We start from the raw sequence: 26049 nt of genomic DNA, 5'->3' as shown, positions 1-26049 counted from the left end.
ATCCAGGAAGCTCAGTGTCTGCTCCCTGCACCCAGCTCCCTGTTCTGTTCATGCATGTGCATCAAGAAGCTGTTTAATGTCCATTTTAATATCTTAAACAGTGCATTTCAATATTGTCTTCATCCACAAATACGTGTACCACACAGTAGTAATGATCAATCTTAGTATTTGCTTTCTTTGGTCTTAGAGAGTCAGATAAACAGATAGCAAAGATAACAAAGTCATAGAGGGCTATAATATAGTATTTCCTTTATTTCAATGACAAGATTTATTTAAAGAGCTTAGATATAACATCCTTGCATTTATGGCATCATTAAGCATCTGAAGCTGTTACATTATAAAAACTTCATTTCTAGCGAGATGTTATCAGTTAGAGAAGCGCTCGTAAATTTGAGGGGTTGCTGTCATCTCAGACGGAGTCCCTAAAAAAGTCAGCAATCTGCAGTATTGCCATCATGACAAGAACCCAGACAGATGAAATTTGGAAAGCCCTGTGGCTTTCTAGTGCACAGACATAAAATGTTATTTCAGAGGGAAAAGCCTGAATTACAGAAAGTGATAAATGAAATGGTCTAACATGCATTTCTCTTTCAAAGAACTAATACGTCTTTTGTCGATAATAACATCTGTCAGTAATTATGAAAAGAGCTGACAGATGCATAGTACTTAATATAAGCCAGGGCTGTTGTATCACTGACACAGATTCATTAATCCCCATAGCATCTCTACGAGGTTGGTACTACAATTATCCCCATTTTATTGGTGAGGAACTTGATAGACACAGAGGGTAAATGACATTTACAAGGTCGACAGCGAGAAACCAACACAGGTGTTCCAGCTTGAGTCTACGCTCTTGGCCACTTCTCTTTTTTTTTTTTTGGTGGTGGGGAGATAATAAGGTAATTCTGGTGGGGGAGGGGAGGTAATTAGGGTTATATGTCTATTTTAGAGGACGTGATGGGGGCTGAACCCAGGACCTTATGCTTGCTAAGCATGCGCCCCATCACTTGAGCTGTGCCCTCCCCTCTAGAGTCTATGCTCTTAGCTTCTAATCCTCACTGTCCCACATGGTAACTGTGGGGGAAGTACAGTTTGTTCATTCATTCGCTCGTTAAACTCAGCCTTCCCAGTGCCTGAGATTCAGCAGTGAACAAGACAACATGCTTCCTGCCTTAAATGAGCTTGTCGCCTCCTGATATATTATCTTCATTTTACCCAGGAAGAAACAAGGTCAAGAAGATTAGCCTTTTCCTGTTAACACCGGAGGATACATGAGGTGCTTTATTTCAATTCTGCCATTTGACTTACACCATGGGGAGGGAAAACTGCCTTGCAAATCCTGGAGCTCACAAACCTGTTAATCCTGAATTTTTTTTAACACTGTCCCTTACTTGATACTTGATCTGAGAAAGGATGAAGTAAACCTAAAAATGTTCTAAGAGAGCTTGTGGTTTATACAAGGTAACTAACCAGCCACTGTTTACTATCCTAACAGGAATCTGTAGGCATATTTCTTTTCTTTCTCTTTTTTCCTTTTTATGGGCAGCTTTTAAAAACCAAATCAAACCAACCAAACCAAATCACTGATAATTCAACAGCAGGTTCTAAATCACCCCCAAGACAGCAGCTAAACTCGGTTTAGACTTACAATGCGGTTTCTGGTGGTTGGATTGGAGAATGTATCTCTATGCTGAATATAAAAGTCATTCACGGAGCTCTTCTCAAATAGGGCAAAGAAAAGCTCTTGTTCCGGTTGTTGATACTTTCATCCACTTGGAGGACTTTCATAAAACATCTCAAGTTATCAAAGGCTGAGGACCGGGTTTTCAGATCATTGGGCTTCAGAGGCAATATTATGTGCAGTATCTCAGCGTATGTACAGAACACCTCCCACAGGGGGTGTACTTTTGCAAATACAAGCTTGTCATCCAAAACCTACATTGGGAGAATGAAAACACAAACCGGGAAAGTATTTTCACATTTTTAGTACACAGATTTTTCTTACGTTGCTGGTAGTTAAAGCACTTGTGTAAACACACACATATGTCACACTGGTAAAAGTGAAGATATAATAAAAATAGATTTGCAATCCATCATACATTTTTGCCTTAAAGATAATTTCTTTGTTGAAATTACTGAAAAGTTATTTAAAATCCTTACAGTTCCTTCATAAAATAACCAATGTTTTAGATGAAGAAAAGCAAACTTGTTAATTTTTAGTCCAAATTAGTAACTAAAAATAGAAACACCAAAATATTCTTTGCAGTGGTATTGTAATGACAATTTTTTAAATTTCTGAAACCTAGGACTATTTACATATCTGTTCAATATAGTGTTAAACAGCCATTAAAAGGGATTTAAAAGATTTATATTTGTTGATATGGAATATATAATAAAAGGAGAAAGTAAAAAAATGTGAAATGATAATTTTCCTTTTTGGAAGGGAAAAATATCTTCATTTGAACAAAAAAAGTTTAGAAGGATTTTATGATTCTTTATGTATAATTAAGGTACAGATGATTTTTAATTCCATTGTTCTTTCATTTTCAATTTTGGGGGGAAACTTTTTATAATAAAAAAATCTTTAAAAATGTTCTTGCATAAATACATTAATAGATATATTTATGAGTATATTCTCTGGCTATTAAAAAAGATCTCCTAACTGTAGATCTGAAACATACATTCCATAATGCAGATTCTGAGTGACTCGCCTCCCAGCCCACAGCGAAGGCACGGCTAGTGTGACATGTTTCAAATACCATTCCAAGGAACATGCAGGCTCCCAGCCAATGGCTGCAAGGGGACTGACACTGATCTGGTTGCTCCCAGCTGCAGACCATCACAGATGAGGTTAGATCCACAGGCTCATGTTTTCTCTGTCAAAAGAAATCAGAAAATGTTAGGCTTTTACTTTCACCAGGGAACAAGAAGTTGTTTTTTTATGCAAAAAAATAACAACAAACCAATTTGAACCTGATGAAAAGACATTTACTCAAAACAGCACAGTAGCAATGAAAGTGTTCTGGCAGACAGGGACTTGTTGGATTCCTGTGAGTGCTGGACTCCTCACATGGAATTTCCTTGGCACTCCAGAAGGCCTGTGGTTGTCCTCATGGGTTTGTGGCCATAAGTGGTGCACAAAAGTCTCTGGCTTTGCCACAATTTCAAAGCCTTTTTGGCTTATGAATGGTTTTGTCCTCAAATGGAGTTTTCTCGAGTCCAGTCACTGATGTCATTTACCAGAGTTACAGTCCAGATCTGATATTCTAGACTCTTAATATCTTGCAGACATTCAAATGGTTCAGGTTTGGATGTGTATTCACCTCTGCAGGCCTGGACCAAGTCCGATAAAGACACCCGGACAAGTTCAGCAAAATAAAAAGAAATTTTCCTCTCTGCAAGACTGAAATGTCTGTGAAGCTATAAAAACATCTGCACCTACAAAAATAGGGAACCAACTCATCAATAACATATCTATCCATAATGCATGGACATTCAAAATAAATACTGTATTTACTCCTATTAAATTCTATCTGGTTTTTGCCAAACTATGTCCTAAACTGAAAGGAAGGTAGGTAAATGTAGAGAATTTTTTACCTTTTAAGGAAAAAGGAACCCTCCTACTCGATTGGTGGGAATGTAAATTGGTGCAGCCTCTATGGAGGACAGAAGAGAGGTTCCATAAAAAAATGAAAATAGACTTCCGTGTGATCCAGCAATCCCATTCATGGGTATATGTTTGGAGAAAAATTTAATTCAAAAAGACACATGCACCCCAATGTTCACAGCAGCACTATTTAAAATAGCCAAGACACTGAAACAACCCAAATGTTCACTGACAGATGACTGGATAAAGAAGTTGTGGTATATTATATATATATATATATGTATATATACATGTATACATATATATACACACACATATATACATACCATGAACACACACACAAATGGAATACTGTTCAGCCATTAAAAAATAAAATAATGCCATTTTCAATAACATGGATGGACCTACAGGGTATTATGCTAAGTGAAATAAGTCAGAGAAAGATAAACAAATATTCTATGTATTAACTTATATGTATATCTAAAAAATAAAACAAATTAATGACTATAATAAAACAGAAATAGACTCACAGGTACACAGAACAGACTTGTGGTTACCAATGGGGAGAAGGAGAAGAGGGGAGGCAGGAAGGGGTTAGGGGATTGAGAGGTAAAAAGTACTACGTATAAAATGGATAGGTTACAGGGCTGTATCATACAGCACAGGGAAATATAGCCATTATTTTATGGTGACTTTAAATGGAATATAATCTATGAAAATGTTGAGCCTCTATTTTGTACACCTGAAACTAATATGATGTAAATCAACGACTCAATTACAAAATTTTTAATCAAAGTTTTCTTTTCATATTATTTGCAATAAGTTAGAAGCCAGCACTCTCAATAGAAACATAGTGCAAGTCACAATTTTCCAGTAATTCCATTTAGAAAATAAAAAGCAATAAGTGAAATTAATTCCAGTAATAATTACATTTATCCCAAAATATCCAATACACTATCATTTCAAAAGTGTGATTGACACTTTTAAAACTTATTAATAATATTTTACATTATTTTTGTTGTACGAAGTCTTGAAAATCTATTATGTATTTTCCACTTATAGAACATCTCAATTCACAATAGCCACATGTGGCTCGTGGCTACCATACTAGACAGACCAGATTACACCATTCACACTTCTGATAAATTAGCTGCTCTTTCTTATTTAAAAAACTTGCAGAAAAGGGTTTAGATATGGCCTCTATCAAACAAAGCAACCGTGACGGTTGGGGATTATCTTCATTATAAAGTGAAAAATAAAGGTAAGAGAGCCATGCTTACACGTATGTTAATGTAACAATACCTTCTTAATTCATTCAGGACTTTACAATCTTTCTTCATATGCCAAGGATTCACTGTCACTGCGCAATGTTTTTCACTATTATCATCTTCGTGATTGAGAGGCTTCTGATGACCCTGCTTTGCGCATCTGTACATAAATTAACAAAACAGAGAAAAAGACCTTATTTAAGATAATTTAGGGGGGAGGGTATAGCTCAAGTGGACGATCATGTTCTTAGCATGCCCAAGGGCCTGGGTTCAATTCCCAGTACTTCTTCTAAAAATAAAATAAATAAATAAAAACCTAATTACCACCCCCCAGCAAAAAATTAATTTATTACTTTAATTAAAAGTTAAAAAAAGATAATTTAGTGCAGGCTTATCAGGCTACAAGAGCTACAATGAATGCCCCCACCCATTAATTTAGAAGAAGTCTCACAGTATTTCTCAACATAAAGGCTAAAATATAATTGAGAACACTTCCTGATGGTCAGAATCATTTTAACAAAAATGTAGATAATTACGTCCGTGGTGTCAAATTTCTGTAAGAGTTGGGCATGGAACATTTAGTAAAAGTGATTTTGCAGCTATCTTTGAAAGAAATGCTGAGAAATGATCTTTTCTGTTGGAAATTAGCCTGCTTTTAAATTCTTCAGTAGGCATACGTGTTTACAAACCAGGCAGGAACTGGATTATATTTTACATATACTTTAGAAACTGATTTGAATTTTGCCCTTTACCTGCAAGGCTATTTCTTAGGTAATAACATAAGCCCATTTCTTAGGTAATAACATAAGCAGGCCACTATACTAAATTTTTTTCCCTGTTTGCTTAATCCTCACAACAACTCTGTAAGCTGCTATTATTACCCCCATATAACAGATAAAGAGCTTGAGGCAGAAAATAATTTGGGTAACTTGGTAAATGGTGGAGCTGGGTAAGACTGCAGCCAGTCTGACACTCAAGTCCATTCTTTTCACCAATGTCGGATACTGCTACCTACATTCAGCAATGACCGCTAATTTCATATTTAAGTGTGTCATTTCAAAAAGTGCAAAGCTATATTAGTACTGCTGTGTAAATTATCCGTTTGAGATGTGATTGCCAAAAAAAAAAAAAGAAATAAAATCAGGGTGCCACTGAGGGGAGGGCAAACTGCATATGGACGGACACAAGGGGACTTTATGAGGACAAAGTTGCACAAATCTAGAAATAGATAAAATGGCTGACTTGTACAATTATAATGTGTGAATTTTATGGCCTGTAAATTACACCTTAATACAGCTATTAAATTAAGAAACTGGGATACCAAATTAAGACTAAAACACATATATATATCACACAAAGAACAACAGGCAAATATCAATATTTACTGCACCATTTTCCTTCATGCAGCTTCCGATCCTCACCCGTTCCTGAAAGGATGATTCATTTTTAAAATAGTCTTTAAATTTATTCAGCAAATAATTTTTGACTGCCTACTATGTACCCAGGACTAGTCTAGGCACTTGGAATAGATCAATAAACAAAACAAAATTCCTGTCCTCACGGAGCTTGGTTGGAGTCTAGCTGGGATGGGGGTGGAGATGACAATTCACACAACAGAGCAGCAGAGGAGGTGGCATGTTAGGAAAGAGGAACCATGGAAAAATCAAAAAAGGGCAAGGTAAAGAGAGTTGAGGGTATGGGATGAGGGTGATGTTGTATTAAATACCAGAGCAGGCCACACTGAGGACTGAGGTTAGAACTAAGACTTGGAGGTAAGAAGTCCCAGGTGGACGGAATAACCATCACCAAGGGCAGCGCACACCTCACATGTTCCAGAATGGGGACACGGCTGGAGCTGCGGAGAAGGGTCAGTGCAGGTCCTTCATGGCCTTGGAGGACGTTGTAAGGACTGTGGCTTTTACCCAGAGTGAAATGGGGAGGCACTGCAGAAGGACGACACTATCTAACTTAGGTTTTCGAGGCTGACTTGACTGCCGGGTGAGAATAGTCAAAACGGGTCAGAGATGAAAGGTGGGAAGCCTCTGAAAAGGGCTGTGCAGGAGGAGAGGACAGTGGCTCAGGGCAGGGAAGCAGCAGTCGAGGCAGGAGCCATGGTGAGAAGTGGCTGGGTTCTGGATATGGTTTAAAGGCAGTGTTAAACCAGATCTATTGACAGAATTCATGTGGTATGTCAGTGAAAGTCAGAGTAACTCTAAGCTTTTTAACCCAAGCAGCTGGATGGATTAAGTTTCCACTAACTGAATGGGGGAGGTTGCAGGAAGAACCAGTTTGGGGGGTAGGAGAACAAAGGGCTCAGTTTTTACACATGTTGCTTTTAAGATATCAGAGTTTCAATTGAAGGTGTCAAATCAGTAGAAGATTGTAAGAGTCCAGAGTTGGAGAGAAAAATTCTAGCAGGAGACAGAAATGTGGGAATCATGGGTCACACAGGTGGCACAGGAAGACATGAAACCCAGGTAGTCAAACATTAAGATAACCTGGCATTAACCATAGAAGTTGTCCTTGAGGGCCTGCCTAGTAGGTGTGGATATCAGTCCTAATTCCTGACCACTCGAGTTTTAAAAAGCAACTTACAAATGAATTCGTGCAAGACACTGCCTCCAGTGGGTGGGTCCAGAGCTGGAGTGGGAGAATTGGATGGTGCACGCTACTCCCTACGGTAGAATGTGTGTGTGTGTACACGTGTGTGTGCGCAGGGGGATGAGATACACCTGGCTTAAGAAAAAGAGCAAGTAAGTCTAGAAGCTGAAAGATGAAAGAACATCCAGATATGGTAGAGGGAACAGGGGAAACACTGTGTACTGTAAGACATATGCCCATAATGCCATTTCCCACCATCCTTTCATCAGGAACACAGTTGGAAAGGGGGGAATTATGTAGATACGTGTGATGTACACAAACTTTCTGACTATGTAACACTGAATATCTACATATGTAGCAAGTTAATGATATTTATATCTGCTTCAAATTTAAAAACAAGTTCACAACAGAGGGAAAATAAAATACTGAGGACTGGTAGAAGTATCATAGAAGGCCTTTCAATGCTCAGAATGGAAGCAAAAGCAGCTTCACCCCACAAAGAATGTCAATAAGAGTCAAGAATGTTTATATTTGCTTAAGAAATTGAGAGTTACAACTTCCTGCTTTAAAGAATTAACATAAGACAGATACCACACTATAAGCAACGTCTATACTGGAGATTTCTTAAAGCTATTTTAGTTCCTGCTTGTTCTGATGTACTCCAGAAACTCTGCAAAGAAAACCTTCTATTCAAAGGCTTAAAGGAATAAAAAAAGAAATAACACTGCATTCTTTTCAGTGTTCTCTGTACTGAAAGTCAATTGCAAATGCAGCACCCTGCCACAGGTCTACATTTTTAACAATAAAGACCTTTGTGCAATTTTTCAATTGCTATGTGACTTTGGGTCAGTCTCTCACTAAGAAGCAGAATGGAGTACCAGAAAATGACACATCAGGTCTAAAACTACAGATGTGGGAGATGAACCTACACCAGGACACAGCTAAGTGGGAGGGTAAGGTTTACCTTTTAAGTTACCGTAAGTGCAGTTACACCTGCTCCCTGCTTCCCCTGTGAAGTGAAGAGCTAGTCTTTTCCAGAAAAGCTCTCATTCTGAGAACTGTCTTCTTTAAAATATTCGGAGATTCTCTTTTAAGGTTCTTTCACTTTTAAGCCTTTCCCCAACTCTACATCCTATAACAAGTGTAAAAATTATCCTATAGCCTATTGTTACAGAACATACTCTACAAAAGCTGAGGTTTCCCAGGGTTTGGATCCCAGAACTCTGCTACCAGATAATCCTAAAGCTTTCCTTCCATAACAGACTCTTCTGCCAATTCCCAGCTGCGGGCAAATTCGGCTTCTCAGACCAGGTAACTTTCTAACTCTGCCTACGAACACTCTGCTGCCAGTAAAGGAACTCTCAGACAGAAAGCACACAATGCCCCTAGTGAGGGTTGCCTCCTTCAATCAATCAAGATGCCATCACCAAGCAAATATTTAAACCAACTGCAAAACCTCTGAAGACAACTTACAAACAATATACTTTCTATGGAGGCATACTATTTGCTCTGGAATAGTGATTTCCATTGGAAGGAACAAAGGACCACATGACCCAAGCAATTTTTTAAAACTGCACATAACCATCCCTCTTCACGTGAGGATTCAGGCAAGACGGTCTTACAGGCCTAGGTGTAACAGAATGACAGCACCTCTAGGAGTAGGGTGAAAAGTAGCGAGGTAGACTTCTAGTGAAAGGGGGTGATGTAATAGGCCCCATCGCCCACTTACCTACCACCACAGGACAATCATCTCAGATCGAGAACAAACACTTTAGGAAACAGGTTGTTTATATTTTTATGGTATTCTGGTGGAAATAACGCCCTGAGTCATGTGAAGTTGTGGCTGCAAAATTGAACAGGGGACTGGACATTTTCACATTCAGGACAAAAGTAGCCCCTGGATAGCCACCATATCTGCTCTCCCCTTTGCCTGTTCACCCCAAAAGCTGCAGGACTCTCCTGCTTGCAATGACACCCACCACTTCTCACAAATTCTTGCAAAGTTCACATCAGCAGCTGGTGGTGTCAAAGTCGCCATTTGTACTGCTATGAAGTCCCTCCATTACTTTATATCCCTTCTATTTTCTCTGTTGTCTTCCTAGCTACACTTGCATCCACAAGATGGTTACCGCACTAACATTGCCTCTGTAATCAGTCCAGGATATAGGAAGTAGAGATTCAACTGTAACCAGTCCCAGAATACTTGTCATCCCACTCTAGTGTCCCAAAAAATACTCTGGCATCCCTCATCTCACTCAAAGAACCACTGCATTACTTAGAGGTTGTAAAATTAGAGGGCTTTCTCTACTGGGAAACACTGTGGCTTGTGGTAGAGTTGTGATTTCAGTTTTTGCAACTACTTACAGGCAAAAAGACATGGCCCGCAAATTTTCTTCAAGCGTTTGATATTTAAACTTTCATTAGATACAGAGCCGGTGGACTAACCGTAATCTATGAACATATGGTCATATTATCAAATAATGTTCATGTCTACCTTACAGACATGTAAGGACTTGGATTACACCTGCAGCCTCTAGGCCTTTAGAATTGGATGTGAAGCATCCTGTGAGATAAAAAACCTCCTATCCAGTCACAGAACACAATTACAGACAACATGACACTAATGTCACTGAATACTTTAGTATAGTCCATGTATGTTTAAGTTACATCTCCAATTTCTCAGAGCTGGAAAGGAGATGTCTAGAAAAGCTGGAAAAGCCCAATTACCAAAACAGCTCAAAAGTTATAGCAGACTCCTGCACCTCCCAGAACAGAGGGCGGAGGGGGCATTGCCCACCACTCTGTCCTCCCCCAGGACGTGGCATGTGGGGAAGCAGGCAGGAATGGGTGGCTGGGACTCGGAGGTGGAGAGGTGATGAAAGCAAGAGTGGAACTGCTCTGGTCCTAGAACAACAGAGCTGTAAAAAGCTCGGCTTCAGTTCAACCAACTCCCTCTCCCACTTTCCCTCCCACCTACGTGACAAACAGAGCACAGCCAGGCACTTTCTGCCCATGACGGTGACTACTAGCAGGAAAGGGACCAGGATAAAAGCATGTCCTATAAAAGATCAGTCTGATTTTAAGGCTATGTTATAAACAATGAACAGCACTCTCAGAGTGGGACACTTGTGAGGCGCTCAAGTAGGGAGGAGGAGGTTGAGGATCCATTTCCAGCACTTCCATGTCTTTTATCACTCCTATTTCTGACCTTTCCTTTGCCACTTTTTGTAGCACTGCCATCACTGGCAGGTAAAGGGGCAGCAATGTGACTTGGCCGTTTGGCTGATGGGGCTACATTTCCCAGCAGTGGAATGAAAAGGCACTGGAAGAGGATCAGCTGGAAGATGTGCACTGCGGTCCTGGCCTGTGCCAAACACTAACCAGGTGATCCTGGGTTAGGCTCTTAGTCTCTCTGGGCTTCCGGCTGTTTACTTATAAAATAAGGTTTTGTCATTACACAAATATATCCAATATGAAATGTAACGTGAAAGTCAAACATAATGACATCTCACCTGCTTGCCTCAGGGAACTGTACAAGCACTGAACACTATGTGAATGTAAACACAGTCTTAAGAAAACTATTGAGATAAAGCGCTAAACTGAACATGGAGATAAAGTTTTTTGGATTTTCTTGGCTTTCTTTTTTAACTGCAACACTGAATTAATAGTTATTAGCTATAATCCACACCACCACCACTGCGAATAAATAAAGAAGGCAAGCACTGCCTGGATGCCTGTTATTGCCCGATGCTAAGCAGGGTGAGGGGTATAAAGGAGGCTGAACAAGTGAGTCTTCTCCAGTTACCAGCTAAGTGCGGAGACACATTGGAAATCACCCAGGAATGGTACCAAGTCAGTACTCAAATCCAAGATTACAGGCTACTGATCATAAACAGTACAGGAATACAAAGAAGAGCTAGAAGTATTTGGAATAAATAGGGAAGACTCTATGAAGGGGATGGGGCTCCAACTAGTTCTCAGGGCAATTCTAATCTGTTTTAACTGAGGACTGGATAGGAAAAGGCTGGTGACTCCTGGTTTTTAATAAGGCACAGGTTACCCTAGGAGGCTAAGTTACATAATGATTGGAAAAAATAATGTAAGTCCAAAATGATGAAGGGTCGAGACTCCCTGGCTGAGATCTGGTTGTGTTAAGTCTTTGACTTGACTGTAGATGTTGGAGCACCAAAACTCTAGGTTGACTGAAAGGGGGGGAGAGAATATCCAAGAATTCAGCAGAAGGAAAAATTCATGTATCAGGGATGAAAGCTCTTCATCAGAGTATCAGCAATCAGAATAGACACTTGAAACCAACAACATACAGTTCAAGAAGCTGACAAAATGTGGAGGGTGGTGAGAGAAAGACAAATCAAAGACCACTCCAAGCCTTTGTGTATTCAAGACCGGAAGAATGATTATCCCACTGAATAAGTGGAGACGCTGCAAGAAAAAAGATTATGAAATCAGCTTTAGACATGTTGAATCTGACGTATGAGCTAAGAGTAGGTTTTCTCTAAGAAGCTCAAAATTCAAAACTGAAGCACAGATGTTGAGTACAGACTTAAGATGCAGATGGACAAGACATGATAAATCTCCTAAAAGAAAACATAGGCAAAACATTATCTGACATAAATCTTAGCAACATTCTCCTAGGGTAATCTACCCAGGCAATGGAAATAAGAGAAAAAAATAAACAAAAGGGACGTAATTAAACTCATAAATTTCTTCACAGCAAAGACAACCATAAGTAAAACAAAAGGAAACAACAAACTACGAATGGGAGAAAATATTTGCAAATGATACGACTAACAGAGGCTTAATTTTCAGAATATATAAGCAGCTCATAGAACTTAATAACAAAAAAACAAACAACTCAATCTTAAAATAGGCAGAAGACCTAAAGAAGCATTTCTCCAATGAAGACACAAATGGCCAATAGGCACATGAAAGAATGCTCGATATCACTAATAAACTGAGAAATTCAAATCAAAACTATAATGAAGTATCAGCTCCCATCAGTCAGAATGGCCATCGCTCAGAAGTTCATGAATGATAAATGCTAGAGAGGCTGTAGAGTGAAGGGTACCCTCTTACACTGCTGGTGGGAATCTAGTTTGGTGTAGTCATTATGGAAAGCATGGAAATCCCTGAAAAAACTAAAAGTAGACTTACCCTATGACCCAGCAATCCCACATCTGGGTATATAACTGGAAAGAACTCCAATGTGAAAAGATACCTGCACACCAGTATTCACAGCACCACTGTATACAATAGCCGAGACATGGAGGAAAGCTAAATGTAGCAACAGATGACTGGATAAAGAAGTTGTGGCATATTTATACACTGGAATACTACTCTACCATGAATAGGACAAAATAAAACCATTTGCAGCAACATGGATGGAGCTAGAGATCGTCATTCTAAGTGAAAGCAGCCAGAAACAGAAAAATACCAAATGATACCACTCATATGTGCAATGTAAAAAAAGAGAGAAAAAGACACTGTGAACTCATCTACAGAACAGAAACAGACTTGCAGACTTAGTAAACAGTCAAGGTTACCAGGGAAAGGGGATAGGAAGGGATAAATTTGGGAGTTCGAGATTTACAAATGTCAGCCACTATATATAAAAAGAGATTTTAAGTTAAGTTTCTTCTATATAGCACAGAAACCTATGTTCATTATCTAGCAATAACCTGTAATGAAAAAGCCGATACAGCCACCAACTGAGGAAGCAAGAGAAGAAAGGAGAGTTAGTTATGCTGGGCTCGAGCCGACTTCTAAAATCCTTGTCAGCCACTGAGGCTGCCCCGAGTACACTGAGCTTTCCTTCCAGGGACAGGCGGACATGACATGCGTCCTGCAAACCTGGGGCAGCAGAGGCCGTCCCCAGGTCTGGCCCTAGGGGAGATGGGAGCAAGTCCACCTGCTCCCCTTGGGGCAGCACCCCTCCCTGCAGCCCCCGCCACCTGACTGCACCACGCCTGCCTCTCAGGAAACCACTGACTTGAAAACAAGTGGTCCACGAACATGGGGCAGCGGCAGGGAGATGGGCAGCGACCTGGCAAGCTGGTAGATTTGCCCCCATCTCCCCCACGGCCTGTCAAGGGCTCGGCCTCTGCTGCTCCAGGCACGGTCCGCAGGTCAGCCTGCTCTCGGGAGGAGGGCACAGTGTGGTCGAAGGCAGTGGCGGGTTATGGTGTCTGCCCATGGGAGCCCTTGGATTTGCTTCAAACTCCCCAGCGCATGGCCTGAGCTTGGCCTCTGCTGCCTCAGGTTCGTGGAACTCAGGTTACAGGTCAGCCTGCTCCTGGAAGGCGGGTGCTGTGCTGTCAGGGAAAGGTGGCGGCTGCTATGGCGGGATTGGGGCTGCCCTGTGAGAGCGGGGGTTGCAACAATTTCCCGCTGCTGCTGCAGCCATCCCAGCACACTGATCGCACCGAGCCCATCTCCCAGGAGCAGACTGACCTGTAACCTGAGTCCCACTAACCTGGGTCTTTAGAGGCCGCCCCCAAGGTCAGGCCGCGGGTAAGATGGGAGCAAATCCAGGGGCTCTCATGGGGCAGTCCCCATTCCATCCGAGGCCCCGCGACCGCACCACACCCGCCTGCCAGGAGCAGGCCATCGTCTGAGGGCCAGTCGGAGATGCTCTGGAACCGTCCACGCGCCCTCCCAACTCCCGGGGCTGTACCTGCTCTCCTAAACCCGGGTAGAAGCGGCGGCAAAAACGCGGTGTTCAGGAACTACTAATACCGGGGTTACCACGAACCACAGCGGCGGCTGGGACCCGCCTCTGGGTCCTAACGGGACGCGCGGCCGGGACCTCACCTCCGCACCCCTCCCTGGGCGCATCCTCAGCTGCACAGCCCAGGCGTCACCCGCCGGGTCCCCGAGAAGCGCGCCCCTACCAGCGCCCTCTTAACTGTCCGGCAGCGGCAGCCGAGCCGCGGGCAAGCGGCGGCCCAGGCCCCAGGCCGTGTTCCTCTTCCAGGAGCTGGTCCAGGAGCAACCGGCTGCCGCCAGCTTCCACGCGTTCTGGGTGGGTTCCGGCGTCCACGCGTCTGTCCGTCTGCGCGTGCGCGCCCCTCCTCCTCCCGCCCGCAGCGCAAACTGCTCGGGTGGGTCTCCTGCTTTACCGGCCCTGGCCGCTGGGGCCGGGAGGAGCCAGGTGGGGCCCCTCCTGCTTGTCCCGCTGGGTCTCCATCCCCAGAGCCTTCACCCAGCCACCGACTGGGTCCTGGCACAGAACTAGAACCACGACTGCCCTAGGCTAGGCCTCACCCACCCAGCCCCACTTCCCCTGATCAACTTACCCTCCCTGTTACTACCCTCCCACCACTGGCCAGGCCCAGTCTCCCACCAGACCTTGAAGACAGGGCTCCTTCTCCTCACACCATTGTCCCTGCCCTGACACTCCATCCTGCTAGGTCCTAACCTATGGCCCCTACACCCACAAGCTTACCCCTCATGCCTCAACACAGGACACCCAACAACCTGAAATTATCCCCCTCACCTCTCAGCCAGGTCATTTCCACTCTGATCGGGCCCCACACCTCTCAACCTGTACCCCCACACCATGGGATCCCCTTCAATCTGAGTGCACCCCTACTCTGAGCTCACTCACTCACCCCTCACCCTGTGGTTGGGGTGGGGAAATCCGTGCTCCAGTAATGATGACTACTGCCACCAGTGGGGGATCGAGCCTAGTGTGCACCTTCATAGTTAATGTCTGAGACTACAGGGTGAGGCAGGCTGGGCTGAAGGTGGTTCCAATTCCCGCCTTGGCACCCTGATCCCCGCAGCCTGTGCCTCAACTGACCCGATGGGTCAGGTTGATCCCAGGCTGCCAGCCACTGGCCTTGGGCTTTGGGTGGTTGATGGTACTGATGGTGATCTGGACCCCTAGGGCGGAGGCACTGGGCACGCGGACCTTTGGTGTGGGGGAGTTCAAAGTTTGCACTTGATCCCAGGGTTACACAGCAGATGGTGGGCTGTGTGCATGGGGCTGTGTGCATGGCATGGACTCAGCACAGGTGGGTGCAGGGACCTTGTTCATTCACACCAGGCCAGAGGGAAGAGGAAAGGGAGTTTTTAAAGTGTCAAAGTGAGGAACCCAAAGCTTTAGAGCAAAGTAGGAAGGTGCACTGGCCAGGCCACCATGGATCTCACCGCGACGCTTGTCCCTTGCATCAGGGGAGACTGGAAGTTGACTGGCCAATGAGACATCCCCTGCTGTGGTATAGTTTACAGGCAATTGAAGGGATTTTGAAAGGTAATTTTAATCCAATAATTGTCAGTTTCTCTGCGGTAGATTAGGTCCAAAATCATGGTGAATCTGGCAAGGATCCTGCCTGAAATCCAGCCTGGGACAGTGGAGGACCCACCCAGGAATCATCCACTTAGCTCTCACCAAAAGTCACTGTAATAGAGAAGAACAAATCTGACTCCATATTGGATCTGTTCCTTTTCTTTAACCCTCTGCAGTGTTTTCTAGGCTTAGACTTGCTAGCTCTGCACTTTTTGTAAAACAGGGTTGCCTTTAGCCTGAAATAAACAGGAGAGCCTATTCTCAAAAGTCTGAGCTTTAAGGATATTAACACTTTGCACTCCTATAAAGATAACAAGTTGCAGAATAGAAAAAGTTAGTTTTGTTGCAGGTTTTGCAGAAACACCATGATCTGACCCACGTGGACAGCTGCAAAGGATTCCAAGAACAAGGAATTTCTACACCAACAAGTTTGCAACAACCAACCACAGCCCCTCCACTTTTTAGCAGAATAAGAGCCTGAAGTTGACATGTGGAAGATGGTTCTCCAAGATATTAGTCCGCCATTATCTTGGTTTACAGCTGTTTATGTAGACCAGGCCTCTGTAAGTCCTCTAACAAAACAAAAGTAGTTTTCTATTCTACAACCTGTTGTCTTTATATAAGTGCAAAAGTGTTAATATCCTTAAAAATCAGAGCCTTGAAAGTAGGCTCTCCTGTATATTTAAGGCTAAAGGCAACATTGTTTTACAAAGGTGCAGAGCTAGTAAAACTAAGCCTAGAAAAGAGGGCAAAGGGTTAAAGCCAAAAGGACAGATCTTCTATGGAGTCAGATTTTTTCTTTTCTATTATACTATATTCTATTTTTGTTTTAAGTATATAAGAATAAAGTTTAGCCTTTTTCCATTTTAAATTGTGCAATTTTAAGGAGCATTAATTGCATTCACAGTGCTGTGAGACCAGCACCACTTGTTTCAGACTATTTCCTTCCTCAAAGTAAAAGCTTGTATACAAAGAGCACCCCACGTCTTACCTCCCCCAGCCCATGACAAGCCCTAATCCCCTTTCTCTCTCTATGTCTTTACCTATCCTGGAGGTTCCCTATCAATGAAATCGTATAAAAGGTGGCTTTTTTTTGGTTTGTCTGCCCACATATCTTAAGTAGGGACGGGTGAATTATTTTTTTTTTCACGTGAATTAGCATTTTTGTATTTTGAGAGGAAAGTCCAGATGGATTAAAGATGAGACGTACCATATGAAGCCCTTTTAGTAACTCTGTGTATAATCTCGGGGTAGGCACTGCTGTTCTAAGTGTGAAATCAGAGCCAGAAGGGAGATGCTTAGCTCTTCTTGTGGCAAAATCAAACCAAACAAAAGCAGAAAACAAAGGCCAAGAAAGACAGCTGGAAAGACAAACCACAGCCTGGAAAAACCTTTCCTCATGACCCAAGGTCGGAAAAAAGCTTCACATCCCTGTGGTCCAAAAAGCTCTTGAAGCCCAGTGTTCTGAAAAGAAACAAAACACACAGAATCAGTTCCAACGAGAGGCAGTGCAGGTGGCCGGTTTGTGCTGGAGTTGCTCGACCTCTCAGGTGAGGACACAGGCAGACAGACAGACTGCAGAGACAGCATTGGCCACCATCACCCTGGCAGGTCTTTAGCCCGGTGACAACCAGCCCTGGTGACAATGTGAGCAGGCAGAGGCCCCAGGAGGTACCCTGGAAGGAAGAGCAAATGGACGCTCCTCTCCAGCAGAACAAGGTGTAGGATACATCAAAGTGCCACAGGTGCATCCCTTCCCTAGCAGTGCTGAGCCTTAGAGAAGATCCCACCAAAGTGCTTGCACAATTTTCAAAGATAATGTTTCTTCAGTAACATGAATTCAAAATAATCAATATGTCATCAAGGGATTTTCAGAAGTGACCTGCCCTGGACCCGTACAATACACACACATAAATACACACATATACACATAAATATATACACACATACATACAGGAAAACAGACAGACAGACTGAAACACAGAGAAGCACGGGGAGACAGAGAAACAGAGAGAGAGACAACTCAGAGAGGCACTGAGAGACAGAGACCGAGAGAAAGAACACTGGAGCTGGTAATGAGTGGAACTCACATACATTTTCACAAGTCAGTCTATGTGTCAGAACCTGGTCCCAAAGTCGATCCACCCTCCAGGGGAGGGTGTGGGGATCCCACAAGGGTGTGGGAACAGAAGGCAAAAAATAGGAATCCATTGTGGGGCAGCCCACCACAGAGGCCGAGATGGGACACTGGGCCTGTATTTCAACATGACAGAATGACCTAGGAGGTTGTATGCCAGAGCGGACGATGTCAGAGTTGTATTTAATTTCAGTCTCACGACTGGGAGCGGGGAAGCAAGCAGCAAGGAAAGTGACTTTCTCCAGACCCCAGGGCAGACCCCGGCCTGTGTGGGGTGTGCTTTGAACTCTGCCAGCCCTCTGTGGGGTCCTTCCTTTGCTGAGTCTGTGCACGATCTCCCTGTGATGCCAGCCCGTGGGGGTGACAGAAGCAATAGGTGTTTCTAGGTCTAGAGACAGGATGGGTTCTCTAGGAAGCAGGGGCCAGAATGATCCCCACTGTGCTGATGGGGGATTGGGGAGACCCTGAGAGGCACGTGGCTTGTCCAGGATGATAACACTGCTGAGTAGGGGGAGCCAGGTCTGAACCCAGCTGTGTCTTCAGAGCTGCGGCACTGGTTGCATCCAGGCCTCCCCAGGGCTATGGGGGGGGCCTGAGTTGGTGTCACTGTGTGTGGACATGGCATGGAGTGAGAAATGAGAGATTGGAAGCCCAGAAAGGCCCTTGAGGAGCTTTGTGTCAGGAGGAAGCTTGGAGAAGTGGACCCCAGGAAGTGACCTCACTTCCCTGGCAATAGAGCCCAACAGAACTTGGAACCGAAGTCACCAGGCACCCACTCTGTAGAGAAGTCCCTACTCAGCTCACCTGGTTGGAGACAGAGGCATGTTCTGCTGCATTCCATTATCCTGAGGCCGCAGGCCCCAGAAAGCCCGCAGCGAGGGTCTCTACCAACGCTGCCGGCACTGGGTCAGGTCTCACCCAAGGCACCTCTGGCCTTTTGGACAGAGAGACCCAAAGGTAACACAGGGAGGCCCAGGGCAGGCCCCTCCAGGCTGGGCCACCACTCAGATCCCATCCAGGTAGCCACACGGTCCCATCCTGCCTGGTGGAGGTGGAGCAGTCAAGTTGGGGATGGGTATCTGCCTCAAGAAAGAGAAGGACAGAGGCCTGGGGGGCCCAGTCACATAGACAGCCCAGGACAAAGCTGGCTGGCTGAGATGTGGAGAGGCTGGGAAGGGTCCTGCTGCCCGAGGTGGAGCCCATGCTCTCTGGGTATGTATTTTCCCTCCCGGATGTCTGAGCTGAAAAAGGTTCTGGTCTGATCTAGCAGCAGAGGGTACAGTCTAAGGAATCAGGAGTGTTCCTGGCCGGGAAGGACTCTGAGACTTCCATGCTGGGTCAGCTGCTGGTCACTATCATTGCAGAGCCAGATACCACATATTGAAAAGAAGCTGATGAATAAGAACACCAACGCCCCCTCCCCAAGTGAAGGGCTGGTGTGTCACTCTTCTGAGGGCCAGCGCAGACTCCTGGTGGGTCTGGATATGGAGGGGTCCCCACCACCATGGCCCACAAATCAGTGGGGCAGGCCTCCGACCCAGACATCACCCAGGGCTCTCCCAGGGACCTACCCGGGGCTGACGGGTAGCTCAGCACACCCTGGTCTGACCTGGAGCACCGTGCCCACCTCGCTGCAAGTCAGGTGGAGGACCAGGAGCCCCCGAAGCAGAGACCAAAGGTCAAAAAGGCAGGGCTGGTGTATGTGTGTAGGTGAGGGTGGGGCAAAGGCTGGGCCACACAGGGAGGTGTCCCTAGAGGCTACTGTTGGGACCAGAAAAAAGAATGGCCTCAGACCACCTGTCTGGAAAAATTCAGTCACAGAACACATCCTGTGGGCACTTTCTGGGTGGGAGCTGTCTGGAAAGCTCTGGGAAGATTTCTGTCCTTGTAGAGGCACATGGAAAGGGAGGCAGGTGCGTAAAATTTTCCTCTCTCACAGCATGAGGTCTTCCACAAGACTTAAAACTCTCTCCACTTCCAATAGTTACAGAGGAGGCAGGGGCAGGGGAAGATGTCAGAGACCAAAAATGGGACGAACTGGATCCTGCAGGAGACCTCGAGCTACCTCCTGCCGCTCCTGCAGCTCTTCCTGAACCTGCATCTGCAGCTGGACTGCTGGGCAATGGAGAACCAGTTCAGGCATCACCACCACCTGGGGTAGAGCCCCCTCTGCACCCACCCACACCTTCTTCTCCAAAATGTTTTCCAAAATCCCACCGTCAGTCCCCCCACAAACTTGACGTCCCTTCCGCTGGAGATGTTTTTGTTTCATTTTCTTTAGTTTCCTTTGCTTGTTTCACATCATTTATGACATCCTTTATTTTTCTTTTTAGAGTTTCATGTAATAAAATATAGACTTTTCCCCTTTTAAATTATGCAATTCAGGAGCATTAGGGGTATTCACAATGTTGTGCGACCATCACTACCATCTAGTTTCACACTATTTCTTTCCTCAAAGTGAAACCTTGGATCCAGAGCATGCACTCCCCTCCCTCCTCACCCAGCCCCTGACAACCCCAAGTCCTCTTTCTCTTTGCGTGTCTTTACCTCTACTGGTTGTTCCCTGCCAATGAAATTTTAAAAAAGGATTTTTTCCTTCCTGCCCACATGTTTTCACCTGGGGCTGAGGATTTTTGTTTGTTTTCACTTGAAACAGCATTTTTATTATTTTCAGGGGATATCCAGGGGGATTAAAGATGTGATGCACAAAATGAAGCCCTTTTGGTAACTCTGTGCATAATCTCAGGGTAGACACTGCTGTTCCCCCTGTGACACCACAGCCAGAAGACACAAGGGAGATGCTTAGCTCTTCCTGTGGCAAAAACAAAACAAAACGAATCAAAAAAATTAGTAAAAGCCCAGAAAAATTGCTTGAAAGGCAAACCACAACCTGGAAAATTCATTCCTCATAACCAAAGGTTGGAGAAATTTTTCCCATCCCTGTAGTCCAAAATCCTTTTGAAACTCAGTGTTCTAAACAGAAACAGAACAGGCATGGGCAGTTCCAATGAGAGGCAATGCAGGTGGCCAGTGTGTGTTAGAGATGTTTGACCTCTCAGGTGAGAACAGAGGCAGAGAGAAACACTGCAGAGACAGCATCGGTCACCATCACACTGGCAGTTCTTTAGTCAGGTGACAACCAGCCCTGGTGACAATGTAAGCAGGCAGAGGCTCCAGCAGATCCCCTGGAGGGAAGAGTGAAGGGACACTCCTCTTCAGGAGAACAGGGTGCAGGACGCATCAAAGGGCCACAGATGCATCTCTTCCCCAGAAGATCTGATACTTACAGTTCATCCCAATAAAATCCTTACACACCTATTCAAAGATGCCTTTTCAAGGGTGTCCATCACAGCACTGGTTGAAACAGTCGGAATTAAGGCAACACTAATATTGATGGAGAGGGGATGGGGTCCATTCGTTCTGGTTCATGTGGATGAATGAATGCTGTTCAGTTGGAAAAGTGGGTGCCTGGTCTCAACCCAATGTCAAGGGAGGCCTCAGGGTGGAAGTATGCAGACCCACTCTCTGCATCCAGGGTCCCATCTGCACGACCACATGTGTGTGAAATCAATATAGATGGAAATTGACCTGATTGTGAGTGTGTGAGAGACAGAGATGGAGAGAGACATACTGAGAGACACAGAGACTGAGACATAAGCACCAAATCATTCATGACAGACACCGCTGTGGGTGGGAATTACAAATCACTTCTTTTTTAGGCAATATTTCAATTTTTTGTACTGTGTCTGTATTACTCTACTAATTCTAAAAGGATTAAAATCCTATGCTAATGTGACCCATTCATTACTCATCTATGGAGTAATTAAAGTACATTAATCCTATTTTTAAAAGAATTTAAAGCCTTCTCAGGACTCAGTTCCATGTCAGCTCAGTGGAAGCAGAGGTTCTCCAGGAGGTCGTGTCTCTTCTGAATCAGCATCCAATACAGGTGAGCAAGAAGTACCCGACTTGGACACTGAAGACTACAATAGATGAGAGAGTATGTTGAGAGAAATTAAGATCTATATTCAAAGAGAATAATCCCATATTCATGGAGCAGAAGGCTTCATTCTACTAAGATGACAAAGGTCCACGAATAGATCTAAGGATTCAAAGAATGCCTACCCAAATCCCAGGTGGTATTTTGCAGGAATTGACAATCAATCTAAAATTCACGTGGAAAATCCAGGAGGTCAGAATACATGAGTGAATCTTGAAAAAGAAGAACAAAGTTTGAGGAATGGAAAGTCAGATGGAACCCACGGTTAATACAAAACCTCTTTAAGCTGAAGATAACTGAGATTCAAAAGATGCAGAAGAAAAGCTGTCATGGAAGCCAATTCTCTCCTTTCCCTTTTCCCTATTAAGTTAGGTTGATAAAAAAGCCTTTAACTTTCACCATTTAACATGGTAGTTACTTTTCTGGTTGGCTCCTGCGTGTGCATAAATAAAACGTTTCTCTCGTTCATCTCCTCTTTACTTCTGTGGGCTCTTTGGGAGGGACTCTGGATTATGGGGACCTGCTCTTTTCTCACCTTCTTTAGTGACATCTTTTGTCCATGGTGAAGTTCTTAAAAAAAAGAAAAGTCTCATTGGTTTTGGGTCAGATTTGGAACATGTATACCTTTGGAGACCCCCTGGAGGAACAAGGGGGTTCAATACTGCCTGGAGAATTCACTTGTCAAAATGCCTAACAAGACGCTATTTGCAAGGGTTTTTTTTTTAAAGATTCTTACCCTAAAACAAATCCCCTATCTAAACCTCTTGGATGATCAAATATAAAGAAAAAAGGAGAATCATGTCTGGCCTAAGAACACTTGCTTAACAAAACGGAAGGACAGAATCAGTTTCAGAGCAAAAATTAAAATGCATTTATACCATCAACCCTCCCACCCTTTTGTACACTGTCCTCATGTAATCTGCCAGATGGCCCCCTGGAGAAGGCCCTTTGCCCGGAACTCGTGCTCATTTTCAGAGCTCGGCCAAGCGGGAGGTTGGTCCCCAGGGCCTGAGAGGGGCTATGTGTGAAATCTTCTCTGCTGAGACCCAGCGGACTGAAGGTAACTGTGTTCTCTGAGGGAGAGAGAGCACACCGAGCCTCTGTGGAGGCATCTCTGAGACCCTCCCAAAGGCACAAATCTCTAACTCTGGACACGGGAATTTTTGATTGGCATCTTAGTTGGAAATCTCCTCCTGGATAGAAAGAAGCAGATTCAAGATGTTGCAATTGGATGGGCAGGTCGGCCTCTCGAATTAGTCGATGAGGAGGACACGCAATTCTCTGCAGAAGTAGGAACACCCATCCCTGCTCTGCTGACGTCATGTACAGAGAAACAGACGCGACTCTAGGGGGAATTCAAAACCCACCAACCTTTCTTACCGACGTCAACGTCCCCACTTTATTCTCCTGTCAGGTCTCTGCACAAAAACTGTGGCTCATCCCCAAATATCACACACCCATCACCCTGTACCACTCTGTGTCTGTGTCCAACTCGAGCATTAAGGCCTGTGACCGTTACTGTTAAATCGTGTCCCCCTTTCTGCCCGTCTCCCGCCATCATCCCAGTCCAACCTCGGTGTCTCTCTCCAGGTCAGCAGCACTCTTCCCACTGGCTTCCCATCAGCTTACCTTGCCCTGTTTCCATTGCTTATTCCCCATACGTTACCCACAACGGTCTTATTAAAGTATGAATCAGATCAAGTAGTTCCGCATTGCAAAATACTTTCGTGATTTTCCATTGTATTCAGAAGGATATCCAGAGTCCCTACCAAGGCCCTATGTGATCCGGGCCCTCACCGATCTCTGCAGCCTCAGCTCTCACCGTTCTGCTCCATCCCATCTTCACCGCCCCGATGGTCCCCACCAGGACAGCTGCGTTTCTAACTCCAAGTCTAGTACTTACACTTCTTCCGGCCTGGGAGGCTTTTCTTGTCTGTTACCTACGTGGCTTATTCTTTTGCTTTATTCAGGACTTTGTTCAAATTATTTACCCTCAGAGAGGACTTATCTGACCAGATTATTTAAAATAGCACACACATATTTCCTATTCAAACATTTTCTCTCCTAATATGCTTTATGTTTCTTTGTGGCAATTATTAGTACCTGGCAGTACATCATATATTTATTTGCTTACTGGTTTACTGTCTGTCTTTCTTACTAGACCTATATTCATGGAACCACAAATAACTGTTTTAACCAGTAACTTTCAAACCACCTTTAAATGAATTCTTTTATAAGATGAGAATTTCAGAGGCTTCCACGGGTTGCTTAGGGGAAAAAAGAAAAAGGATTCAGGTTGAACTAATTTATTAAGGACCTGAGAGTTGGTTATTTATTTTATACATAGTAGTGTGTACCTGTTAATCCCAAACTCCTAGTCTAGCAAAAGGCCTAGCTGACTACTATTTTTAAAGGAATTTTTTCTTTTTAAACTGGGGTTGTTTGAGATCTCTTTTCTTCTTCGTTAGTTTTCTTTTTTTAAAGATTTTTTTTATTATTTTTTTACATTGAGGTACCGCAAATTGAATCCAGCATGTACTCTACCCCTTGAACTATACCATCCCCTCCAAAGACAATTATTTTTATACTTTGACAATACCATATTGAATTAAGATTTTTGTTCCGTTTTCCCTTCATAGAGTTTATAACTGAGGGAGAGAGTCAGAGGAAGCTCTGGGCCAACCCTTCCTTCTCAGCGGGTCACTACACAGCAGAGGAGCTTGGCTGTCTCCAGGCCCAGCTCACCTTTCTGCTCTGAGGGCCGACTCAGGCCACTTCTCTTACAGGCGGCATGTTAGAAGCAGCAGAAAGCCAACTAGCGAGCAACAATGACAAAACTGACCCACCTGCAGTTGGACATCATCTGGTCTGAAACGTACCTCTTAAATCTCTTCTTCTTATTAGTGGATGGTTTTCAAAAATATTCCCAAGGAGATGAATCTCACTCCATTTATTCTGGATTTCTTGGGCCTTCTATGACTTTAACTGCAGGCTTCATTTTCTGCACAACATCTGCAGGGAAGCCAGGCAGAAAACGTGAACAGACCCTGCAGGCAGCGGCTGAGGCCTCCCGTCAAACATCCTTGTTGTGCAGAGCCTACGTTCATGGGACCAGTTTCATTACTGCTGTAATTAGTTCTTGTCCAAGTGTCCCACCGGAAATGTTTCTAGATAGAACGTGGCCTGACGCAGATGAGCAGTGGGGATGTGGGGTGCAGATGACACACAGACTGGAAGGAGAAAAGGGAAATGTTTCTTCAGGCTTCAGTTTGGAAGATTTCTGATTTTTATATGGACATTAAACTTGGTCAGGCTGAAGCACCATTTGCTCTAAGACGGGGTGATGTACACGTATCCCTACAACTTCAAAAAATATGTTGAAGCTGGGCGTAACAGCCTAGGGGACAGACAGCTTTGAGTGACACCTCCGTTCCAGGATGCCTATGATCTCGGGCTCACAAAGAGGAAAAGAATACACATATTTTGCCTCTGTAGTTCTATGTGAAATTATTTTGACCCTTGCCGGATGGTGTAAGATCAGAGAGCATGTAGTCTTTCGTACATCGCAAAGACGACAAGTCTTCTTGATGAGTCAGCACACTGTTTCCGATGGCACGGGGTCTATGCCAGACATTAGCTGTCTAGACAAATACCATACAGCCCCCCATCCCTCAAGGAGATCACAGTGTGTCGTGGAAGATACAAATTTAAATAGATTTTCAAAACAATGTGGTAAGAGTCACTTTGCATCATATATACTATATGTTCAGAGGGGCTCTTGCACTGCCTGGGGCTGTGTTCTAGAAGATAGGGAAGGTGTCAGAGAGGAAATGCTTTCTGCACTGACATCTGATGGATTCCAGCAAATCTGTAGACCAGGAGAGTGCATGGTGGGGACGGGATTCTCAGCAGCTTGCGTGTCTCGTGCAGACCCCTGGTCATGTCTAAGAGCACTTTGCACTTAGGGAAGGAACGTCAGTGAGGCTAGAGGCTGTGAGGAACTAACGGAAGCTGAGGCTGAAAAAAAGCAGCAATGAGGTGATGAGAAGGTGTGACGTTAAATCAGAGAGCGTGGACTTCCTCACACACGCAGCGTGGAATTCTTTGCGGTTTTAAGGAGGAGAGTGA

At 44.2% G+C, this 26049-nt stretch overlaps 1 protein-coding gene and 1 long non-coding RNA gene across 3 annotated transcripts in view; one reads left to right on the top strand and one right to left on the bottom strand.

Moving 5' to 3' along the window:
• The window catches only part of LOC140693519 (trafficking protein particle complex subunit 9-like), a 335939-nt gene that overhangs the window by 133372 nt on the left and 176518 nt on the right, over window positions 1–26049 (top strand). The window lies entirely within an intron of this gene.
• On the bottom strand, window positions 1660–14526 carry LOC140692953 (uncharacterized). 2 transcript variants are annotated; one of them, XR_012068594.1, is made up of 5 exons: window positions 14305–14526; window positions 4910–5035; window positions 3598–3656; window positions 2682–2876; window positions 1660–1935 (listed from the first exon to the last, which is right to left on the bottom strand). It is a non-coding gene; the product is annotated as an uncharacterized lncRNA (long non-coding RNA). The 2 variants fall into 2 exon arrangements; XR_012068595.1 differs by lacking the exons at window positions 1660–1935; window positions 3598–3656.

This window comes from Vicugna pacos, unplaced genomic scaffold, assembly GCF_048564905.1.
Source record: "Vicugna pacos unplaced genomic scaffold, VicPac4 scaffold_19, whole genome shotgun sequence".
Lineage (NCBI taxonomy): Eukaryota > Metazoa > Chordata > Mammalia > Artiodactyla > Camelidae > Vicugna > Vicugna pacos.
The sequence above is the reverse complement of the archived record's forward strand: the minus strand, read 5'-3'. Positions and strand labels throughout refer to the sequence as shown.